The 8,738-nt window shown below is 37.5% G+C and overlaps 1 long non-coding RNA gene across 1 annotated transcript; it reads left to right on the top strand.

Annotated features, from left to right (window-relative positions):
* Nucleotides 1-5,758: 5,758 nt before the first annotated feature.
* LOC130464313 (uncharacterized) lies at nt 5,759-8,303 on the top strand. Its single transcript, XR_008924693.1, has 5 exons — nt 5,759-5,827; nt 5,927-5,995; nt 7,574-7,647; nt 7,752-7,868; nt 8,218-8,303. It is a non-coding gene; the product is annotated as an uncharacterized lncRNA (long non-coding RNA).
* The last annotated feature ends 435 nt before the right edge of the window (nt 8,304-8,738 follow it).

Here is an 8,738-nt window from a genome sequence, read left to right as displayed (position 1 = left end):
ATATACAATATATACCATTCACCCATTCATTATCATGAATGGCCCACATAGCTGGTTAGTAGAACATGTTATGCATCACATAAATATTTGCAGCAATTAATCAAGGGCACCAATAATCTACCAATTATTCAGTCCTTATTAATTCTAATCAAGTTGTTTTAACCTTAAAGGAATGTAGACCTAATCAAGAGTTTATGACTAAAAATTCTCCCACTTAAACCAATAAATTCATATGCTTTACTAATTTTAAACATAAAAATGTTGTGGCCTAGCGTGTTGTGGCGCGCGTTTCCCTTGCTGGACGTGGGCCTGGCTCCGTGTTGGGCCTTCGTCTAGCAAGCTCGTCCGATGCTAATTCGTACGACGCGCTTCCGATTAATTTCCCGATTCCGGAATTCATTTCCGATACAAACAATATTTAACATTTCCGATTCTGGAATTAATTTCCGTCTCGAAAAAATATTTAAAATTTCCGTTTCCGGAATTATTTTCCGATTCCGATAATATTTCCGATTCCGACAATATTTCCGATTCCGGCAATATTTCCATTTCCGATAATATTTTCCGATACGTACCATGTTTCCGTTTCCGGCAACATCTACGACTTGGATAATATTTATATTTCCGATACGATCCATTTTTCCGTTTCCGGCAATATCATCGTTTCCGGAGTATTCATTTATTTGCCTTGGACGATCTCAGCTCCCACTGAAACCAAGATCCGTTGATTCCGAATATGTATTAGATAGAGTATTTAATGCCATTAAATACTTGATCCGTTTACGTACTATTTGTGTGACCCTACGGGTTCAGTCAAGAGTAAGCTGTGGATTAATATCATTAATCCACTTGAACTGAAGCGGCCTCTAGCTAGGCATTCAATTCACTTGATCTCACTGAATTATTAACTTGTATAATTAATACTGAACCGCATTTATTAGACTTATCATTAAATGCATACTTGGACCAAGGGTATTATTTCCTTCATCGACGTCATCGGCAAAGTCACTCCAACAGGCACCGGGGGTCATGAGTTCATACTGGTCGCCATCGACTATTTCACCAAATGGGTCGAGGCCAGGTCATTCAAAGTGTTGGGTTCCAAGGAAGTGGCCCAGTTCATACAAGAAAACGTCATATGCAGATACGGCGTTCCTCACGAGTTCATCAGTGACCAAGGAACCCACTTTCAAGGAGAGTGCATGTGAAGACCTATTCACCGAGTACAAGATTCAACATCATCGCTCTTCGCCTTATCGCCCACAAACCAATGGGGCAGTCGAGGCAGCCAACAAGAATGTCAAAACCATCATCATGAAAATGACTACCAATAACAAGGACTGGCCCCAGAAGCTGCATTTCGCATTGTGGGGATATCAAACTTCAATTCGCACTTCAAATGGTGCAACTCCGTTCTCATTGGTCTATGGAATGGAAGCGGTACAACGTATCGAGCTGGAGATACCTTCTCTAAGGATAGTCCTCGAAAGCAAAATCCCAGAAGCTGCATGGGTACAAGCAAGATATGACGAGCTAGTCATGCTCGATGAGCGTCGGCTTTAAGCCGCTCACCATGTACAAGTCTATCAGCGCCGAGTGGCCAGACATTTCAACAAAAGGGTCAGAACCCGAAACATCAAAGAAGGCGAGCTTGTCCTGAAAGCCCTTCGCAAAAGCACCATGGACCCAAGGGGAAAATTCAAACCCAACTAGGAAGGCCCATACATTGTCAAGAATATCCTCTCCGGGGGAGCAGTCGAACTAACAGACGTCGATGGAACAGAATTCCGATCTATGACCAACCTCGATCAACTCAAGAAGTTCTATGTCTAAGTTCCATGTTCAAATTCAAGAATCCAAATTCAAAGTCATGTAAGGTAGTCAGAACTACGTCCGGCCTGATTCCCTAACGGGACACGTAGGCAACCTCATTTCGAGGCCCGGCCACTTTAATACAAAAAAAATTCAAAATTTCCTCAATTAAGGGCATCCTAAAAATCAAAAAAAATTTCAAAAATTGTTGTGTCTTTATTGCAAATGTACCAAGCAAAGCATGTTCAAGCGGAATTTAACACAATAACTCTTTATTTGGCTCTAAGGCCTTCAAAGCTAATTTAAATACAAAGTCAGGATCAAGTGAAGAAAAGTTCAAAAGCCTTTTCACTTCCTAAACGCATCTTCTAAACACATCTTCCAAACACATTCTAAACACAATTCCTTCCAATACAATTTCAAACACATTTAGCCTACAAAGATCTAGGGTCGGGCGACTATGCTCTCGAGTCTTGGCACCCTGAGTACTATCCCCCGGCTCCTCCCGCAATCAATCATCAATCTTCCCCTTGCCCAAGCGGCGGGAGAAGGAAATTGCAAGCCTTCCAAGACGGGAGGACGACGAGCCTCCTTTGGATCCCGAACGGTCAAGCACCAGATGGGCCACACTCCCGTCACCTTCCTCATAGTCAGTTGATGCAGGACGTCTAGCTCTAGAACCTCGAACTCTAGCTGGTCCGAAGAGAGAAATGTCCCTCTGGCTTAGGCCTCTCATCCATACAATGTACCCCGCAGACAGAGTAACTGGCTCAGGTTGGAACTGAATACTCAAGAATGATTTGGCAACCCAATACCGCCTCCAAACTTCAAGACGATTTGCATTTAGCGCAACAGGTTTCGGGTTCTCTTCAGTACAGTCCGGGATCTTCTGTTTCAAGCCATACTGTCTCATCACTCGAGCAGGCGAGTAGAAGACTAGCATTGTGAGGCTTGACACCCTCAAAGAAGTGGAACCAGGGGCATGTCACTATGAGAAAAACATACAAATCTAGACGGACTAACTGCGACGGTTCACGAAAGGGTCACAGGGATTTCTGGGGCGCGGATAGGAGTTTGCAAATATTGACGCTTTAAAGGGTCGTAGCATATAAAGATGCTATAGAGCGTCGTTATTAGCAAATAAAAGACACGTGTACCCACATGTCAGCTAAGCCCGCTAAACTATAACTTTTCGCTTATAATTTTAGCCAAATTTCCCCCCTTAACCCCGCTTAATTCTCCCATACCTGCTCCCACAACATATCAAGCACTCAACCTAGTCAACCCACACTCTCCAAAAACCAACTGCTCATTGGAAAATTTGAATACACTCCCAGAGAATCGCTGGTGTCATCTCAGAATCCCCTTAATTTCGTTTACAACAGGTTATCACAAACGAATCACCTCAATTTCTTTTGCAATCTGCTAGTAATCTTGTCATTCCTCTCAATACAAAAGGAAGGAAACCCTGATTGATAGTTTTCACAATTCGCCAAATATAACCATCTCAAGCTTCAATAAGTTAGTGTTTTTGTTAGAGATATTCGCTCTAAGTTGCGGGTTTTGGATTTCCGGCTTCTTTGGTTTGTCAGATAAATTCTCCCAATTCACGCGAAGAAGTTCTTGAAGGTTTGATTTTATTTATTGTTTTCATTTTTGTTGCCGAAATTTTTGTGCTTGAACTTTCTTGTCTACCTACTCATAGTATATTTCAGGCAATTAAAAATATTTATATAAAAATTCAACATATTTTAAGTTTGAATTTAGGGTTTATTTCTAGTTTGTTTGTTGATTAATTTTAATTTATCTCTGGGTTTTATTTTTAGGTCTTTATTTTTTTCTATTGAAGTTTCTGAAGTGGGTTTTGGAAATTAAGGTTAACTTTTGCATAAAATTTATGAATTTTGTTCTACATTGGGATCACCTAGTTGATAAATTAAGCATTTTTAGGAGCATTGAATCGACAAATAGTATAATTTAGCTGAGTGTGCATTTGTAACAAGGAGTGATGCTATGTTGCTGCTTGTTTCTTGAATTTTTTAGAGGTTTTTTTTTTTGAAGTTACCACATTTATTTGGTTGGAATATGTCCTTTATGGCTAGGTCTTATGGGTATTACATTGTCACGTCACATGTGCCTTCTTTGAGACCAAATTCAGCGATCCTTACTGGTCTTGTTTAAGGTACAAAGCGGAAAGACAACACTCGTGATTGAGATATAAGGGTCTTGACTCAAATTCTATTTTTAGTTCCCGATGAAGTGTTTATATTTTCATACTTGATTGATGATTACAAAGATGTCTCCCTTTGTTTCTCTGTTGCATAACTTGTATAGTTAGATTTTTTTTAAGTATCTAGTTAATGTCAGGCATGGATTCTGTTGATTATGGCCAGCTAGACAATTCTTTGCTTACTTTGTATAAACAAGCCTCTCTTATCAAACTATTCTCTTTTTCTTGGATCTCTTTTTTATTTGCAGGGAGAAGATTTGAAGGAGATTGATAGTCTGAAAGACAGGATAACAAAACTCCAATTGAGACAAATGTATATGTCCTCAAAACTGTCATTGATTCGAGTTTGTGGTCTTTTATTATAAACTCTGTCATAGGCCGGGCTAGTAACAACCATTGTCAATTACAGGAGGATGCTGGGTAAAGATTTATCAAACTTGAGCTTGAAAGAAGTGCAGCAGCAGGAAAAGCAACTCAGTGAAAGCCTACTGGCTGTAAAAGCTAAGAAGGTGGCTGTAGTTTGTAGTGCCTTCCCTTTGGTTATTTGTGTCTTTTATTTGAGGCTATTATTGTACGACAAGCACCCAAATTAATATCGATTTATGCGAGTACTTGCTACTGCAGGACCAATTGCTGATGGAACAACCCGAGCATTCACGCAGGCAGGTACTTCACAGTATTTATATGACTAAATAGTTATAATTTTTGTTTGATGTATGTTGTTGGTCTTGTGACATGGTACTATGTGTTTTACCTAAGACTAAAGATGCAGTTTTTACCTATTTTTTTTAATAATTTAGGAGCAGAGGGCCTTACTAGACAAGTAACTATATTTCTTTCTCCCATTCATGTGATCGAGTTTTACTGTGTGGGGTGGACTAATATAGCAGTTTTAAATCTGTATTTTTATGATCTGTAGATTTATGAGCTTAGAGGATTTCATACACCATCTGAACGCCCGAAACCTATGTATCTTGAGTACTACCCCATAGCAACCAAGGTTTCTTCTGCGACGAATGGACTTCAGGTTCTGATGGAGGCTGCAATAGTGAATTCGACAAAACATATTCTGATGTTACTTTGCACCTAGGCCAGGGTACTCCTCTTTTCCCCAAATTTCATAAATTAGTTTTTTCAAATGGTTTGATTTAAAATTGTTGCTTCTTACATTCAGGCTACCATGTGACAACATTCGAAAGAGGAAAGCAATCGAGAGGTAGTGCTGAAGCCTAGAAGAGTCTATCTGGTTGTCCTTCTCTGCCTCATTGCTAGCTGCTGCTGAAATTGGCACCAGAAATAGCATGTTTTGGTAATCTAATATCCAACAGTATATGTGTGGCACTTAGTTAACAACTTGACATCATATATAAAATAAGCTATAAATATTTAGTTAACCACTCGCGAGTGTGGAATAGTCTACTCGCGAGTCTACTCCTCTCCTGGCGAAGAGCTATATCATTTCATACACAAGGAGCTTTATAATAGTCTTCTAGGTTTCGTTCATTGGACTGTATTATCAGAACTCAAAAGCGACTAATAATATCTTTTTATCAGAAATCGGAAATGGAGCTGAAGTTAGAAGAGAAGAAACGACTAGTAGCTGGTATGGAAAAAATATCCCTGGTATTCAACACTCTCCTTTTTGCTTATTTAGCATAATCAGATCGTTATTTTGGTGTATTAATTCTGGATTACCTAAACCTTATGGTGATAATAGAAATTGGACGAGTTATTGATTTCTGCTAAAAAAAACAATCTTCAGTACGTCAAATGCGGCAGACTAAGGTATATACTTGGATGATTTTATTAGCACATTTTTCGATGTCGGTTTGGGCATTTGAAGATTAAAGGCTTATTTTTTTGAAGATATGGGATTGCTTGCAGTTACATAAAGGTCTCCAGGAAGTAAAGGAGTATGGTGAAAGACTGAAAAGTTCTTAAGAGAAACTCCAGGTCAGTTCTCAAGTCTTTTAGTCATATATCTAAGCTACACTATCAGTAACCTTTTTATGCGTGCTTCATACTAAAACATACCTGATAATGTGACTAAAAAGAGTATCGACTTTGTTCCTTTAGAAAGTATAATCTAATTTCTGAGTTTGCTTGAATTTTTTATCTATTTTGAATCATGTAACATAGCTTTTTTGTGTTCTTTCTTGTCTCCACATAATTGCCCCCCCCGTCACATGACCAATTCAAGCTCATACATGAAGCTCGTGCCCCTGTGGATATGCTGATATCCATGAAGCATCTATTCATTATCTCTAGAGTACCTTCTTGGTCTTCAGTGTATTTAACAAATAAGTGACGACCTTGTAGTCCAGAATGATTTTGTTAGCAACCGTGAAGCTAGAACCTGCAATCTAGTAGACACCAGCACATTGTGGCATTCTGTGATTTAGATTCACCATTACATTGTGGAATTACGTAACTTAGATTCACCATTTACTTTATTGTGGAATTTATGGAAGATTAGCCATGAAATTAGATTCTTTTATCTAGATTCTCAAAGTGTACTTTGATTCACATGCTAAGTACCCGGACTAGGTTTACTTTCTTTGCTACGAACTTCCCTTCATCACAAATCCTATGAAGTTAAGAGTTTGTTGAACTTCCTTATATCATGTATTACACTTTGTAATTGGTTATCTTTCTCCTGTCATGCGCTGGTCATGAACAACCATTTTGTGTTTCTCAATAGTATTAAAAATATAAATTCATTATGGAGCTGAAAGTCGCGCTTAGTATTCTCTGTATTACCAATGAACAAAAGGAAAAAGAGTTTTGATGCTTCAACAACAGTTCAAAATACAATAAGATTTAAATTTTATGGAACAAACACATTGGAAAGATGCTAATGTCACCCTCTTGCCATATTGACTGATATGTTTCTTTACTATGGAAAGATGTTTTTTATGTTTTTGGATTGAAGTTACATAGTGTCGAGGTTTACATGGACTGCTTCCTGCATGCATTTTGAGTTTTTGAGCATCCTCTTACTCTTTGATTGACTTTGTACCTGCCCTAGTCCCTAAATATGTTGCTATTCAGTGAGTCTAATCTTTTAACTTGTTAACGATAATATTCCCATCTATCAATCAAAACAAACTTGACTTAAATTTACCTAGATCATCTGTAGAAATTTTGTGTTGCCTATCAAAACAAACTGAATTATATTGCTAGTTAAGGTCTGTTTTCATTACGATGAGAATGTTGATTACTTGTCTTATTTTTTGTATGAAAACACGCATTAGATTTCGAGTTGCACTAAAAAAAACGAGAATTTATTTTAATATTTATTTGTAGTTTATGCCTCTTAGTCATATCCGTATTTCTTGAGAACATCTGTTAGATGAGGGTCTGTAGACTCATTTATGCATCAATCATGCAGTTTTGTGTGAAATTTAACAGCTTACGTTGTCTAGTGGCATCATTGTTGAAGGAGGTTGACTTGTTTGGTTTTATGTCTCTTTAAATTCTATCCAATGCCTTTCTGCACATTCCCGTCCAATAAATTTGTTATGCATACAGAATCGCATAACGCTCCTTCTCTGTGATTACCGACAACTGCAGGGTGCCCAATAATATGATTGAATTTTCACTTGGTATGACCTCAAAATTCTCTACAAAATGCAGTAGCCATTAAATATAATATTTCTTCCTCCTTTTTTTCCTCTAACTATTATTTTTCTTCTGTTTTATGGTACAGTGAGATCCTAGAAATAGCTGAAAGACATGAATTAGTAGATTAGGACATGAATACGTTGAGGAGTTCTTTTGCTACTGTGAGTCTGTGTTGGCTACTGATGGACTTTTTGTACTCCAGGTAATCACAAGCGCTTGTTTACGCAGTTTAGAGTTATGTAAATTCAGTTAATTAGTTCTATTGGATAAACTATTACTGCTCCGTGCCAAAAGATTCTTGTGAAGGTAGAAAATATTTTCAGGTAACTAGTACTTATTTTGAAACATGTCTAGCAAGACTCACAACAGGGTTTTTAAGTATGCACTTTTTACAAAGGTTTTTCAATATCTTTTTTCTAATCTGATTGTTGTAACATACAAAACTGGATAGCTGTAGGTTTCTTGAGCTCTTGACATCGATGTTAATAGAGGAAGACATTGTGGCTCCTGTCCCATTATCTAATTGTTGAAATTTTGTTATTAATGAGCAGGTACATATCAAAATATGATGCAGAGGAGAACTCTAATATGTCATTTTCTGCAAGTTTGATAAAGGCCGTGGATGTGATTGGGGAAGTCAAAATGGTTTGAGCGGTTTGTTTGCACAGAAAACTAATGCAATAATCCATACTTTTGGAAGATGATCCAGGAAATCATCCAAGTTCACAACGTAAGTGATAATGTAAGTGTTATATCTTCTCAATCTGACTCCTGTATATATGCTTGTTACATTAATTATGATGTCTAAGTTTCCGACTTCCCTTTTGTAAGTTGTAACAACTCACAAATGTTAAGACTTAAAAAGGAATGCATAAAATGGATATAAATGCAGCTATACGTGGCCTTGTTTGAACATTGATCAGTAAAATCATTTTTAATAAATATAAATCAGTTATTATCAATAAAGACCAATATTATTCAACATCAACTCATTTCAATTGGTGTAAAGCACATGGCCTTACGTAAAATGATATAAATGAGTAGGTGTAAACTTCAGTGTAGATTAATATTG

This window comes from Spinacia oleracea, chromosome 6 (genome assembly GCF_020520425.1).
Source record: "Spinacia oleracea cultivar Varoflay chromosome 6, BTI_SOV_V1, whole genome shotgun sequence".
NCBI lineage: Eukaryota > Viridiplantae > Streptophyta > Magnoliopsida > Caryophyllales > Amaranthaceae > Spinacia > Spinacia oleracea.
This window is presented reverse-complemented; position numbering and strand designations above follow the sequence as displayed.